Here is a 2128-nt window from a genome sequence, read left to right on the forward strand (position 1 = left end):
AATTAAGAGACATAAATGGAGAACTTAGAAGACAGAACCTACACAGAACCTAGAGACAGAAGAACTTCGCTGGAGAGAACATGGCAAAAGATCCTGGACAGAGCCTGGCTACAGAACTTGGTTGGAGAACCTAGACAGAACCTGGCTGAAGAACCCGGCTACAGAACCTGGCGACCGAACCTGGCTGGAGAACGTAAACCGAACCTGGCTGGAGAACCTAGCGAGAGAACATGGCTACAGAACCTGGCTGGAGAACCTGGACAACCTGGCTGGAGAACCTAGCAAGAGAACATGGACACAGAACTTGGCTGGAGATTGTGGCTAGAGATCCTGGCAAGGCTGCTGGTCAGCTGAGCACTGTCTCCGTGTCATTCCTTCTTCGCCGACTCCGTCCACACCTTTGGGGACCCCTGGACCTGCTGGGGTTGGACCCCAGCAGGTACCTTCCTTTAGTTTAGTGTCATATGTAAACCACATTAATGTAAAATTTGGAAGTTGATCAATTGGTAATAATCAGGGAGTATTATTTTTAACTTTGCCCATTTACTGTCTGGCTCTTTGTTGATGAAGGACATTTTTAAACATCTTGTATGGATCAGGAGGAAACATAATTCCTGTGTTCGTATAAGCAGAAAGAACTCTCTTATCTATGGCTGTAAAACCTGTACTACACCTATGGTAAGTTGAGTATTTAGTAATGACCTATGATTAGTTTTCGTTTGTTTTAAGTGGAAGGCAAGTATCTCTGAAATATTGTCTCATACAGTACTATCATTGGCAACACTGGAAAAGATCTTCATTTTGCTTTCTATGTTAGTTTTTAAGTTATGACAAGCACCATGGTAAAAAAAAAAAAAGTTATTCAGATCCTGACTGATTACAGTCATGCTTTTAATTCAAATGAAAATACTTCTAATTTAAACTAACCAACATTCAGGTTAATTACCTGCCAATGTGGATTTTCCAGTTATTAATTAGCACCTTTTTACCCTCTGTAACAAATTTTACAGAGACCTCAGTTGACTCACTAGAGCAATATCGACACCAGAGAAGATGATTTTCATGGGGTATATTAACAAAAAAGTTAGCATCAATTTAATAATAAGGACAACAGTTACTGGCCCTTGGGATTATAAAATAGATAGTCAAAGTCCATTGCTCTATAACCAGCTCATAAGAGGGACTTGGTTTTGTTTTTGTTTTTGTTTTGTTTTTTGAAATAAACTAGTATGCTCATCCAATTCTTTATTCAGATTTTTTCCTAATTTGATTTTCAGAAGGCAAACATTTTATAATATGTAGATTATTTTATATTTCTATTCTTTTAACTGTTTATAATATTAGAATATTTATTATTTGATATAGTAGAATATTTATAATAGTTACATGTTTATAGACTTGTAACCCAGTTTAACTTTACTTTTGAAATATACAATGTCAGAGTAATACTGTAACTTGAGATAAAAGGTACAGATATTTTTTCTTTTACATGCTTGTTTTTTCTTTATTGATTAAGGTATTACATATGTGTCTTTATATCCCCCCTTTATGCCCTCACCCCCCTGGTGTCTGTGTCCATTGGTTATGAGGGACTTGGTTTTATTAACCGGAATTTGAATGGTAATGTCTCATTGATAGATAAATACATGTTAACAAAAGTTCTGAAAACATAAATCTTGGAGTTGCTTAGAATATAATGTCATTCTGAAGCTGTAACCACACAAAAGTCCTTTTCTGAGAGTAGGGAACATCTAACAGTACATTTGGGATGGAATTCATTGCTTCCTGCTTCTGTAGACATGCATAAGATTCCCCATCCCCACCCCCAATTAAACAACAGAACACAACAGTTAACACCTATTTTAGTTCTAAGAAACTGATTGACCCATGTGACCTTAACCTCCAGATAATACAGATGGATAAAAGGCGGTAGTGGTGTTCATTTATCTTAATACTAGAGGCCTGATGCACGAAATTTGTTCAAAGGGCTTGGCCCCCACCGCCTTGGCTTTGTCCCGAAGGTCATCTGGAAGGATGTCCGGTCTAATTAGCATATTATACTTTTATTATTATAGACTGTCATAAGGACAACTATCCTTATCCCCTTGTACAGTATCTTTTAAAAAAA

General features: G+C 37.1%; 1 protein-coding gene and 1 long non-coding RNA gene across 2 annotated transcripts in view; both read left to right on the top strand.

Annotated features, from left to right (window-relative positions):
• The window catches only part of LOC107182000, a 1801-nt gene extending 973 nt beyond the window's left edge, over positions 1-828 (top strand). Inside the window, exon 2 of the long non-coding RNA XR_001512718.1 lies at positions 440-828. This is a non-coding gene — a long non-coding RNA (uncharacterized LOC107182000). The remainder of the gene's footprint in view (positions 1-439) is intronic.
• The window catches only part of PHLPP1 (PH domain and leucine rich repeat protein phosphatase 1), a 197848-nt gene that overhangs the window by 12073 nt on the left and 183647 nt on the right, over positions 1-2128 (top strand). The gene's annotated exons all lie outside the window — the stretch shown is intronic.

Source organism: Myotis davidii, unplaced genomic scaffold (assembly GCF_000327345.1).
Source record: "Myotis davidii unplaced genomic scaffold, ASM32734v1 scaffold11, whole genome shotgun sequence".
In the NCBI taxonomy this organism is placed as follows: Eukaryota; Metazoa; Chordata; class Mammalia; order Chiroptera; family Vespertilionidae; genus Myotis; species Myotis davidii.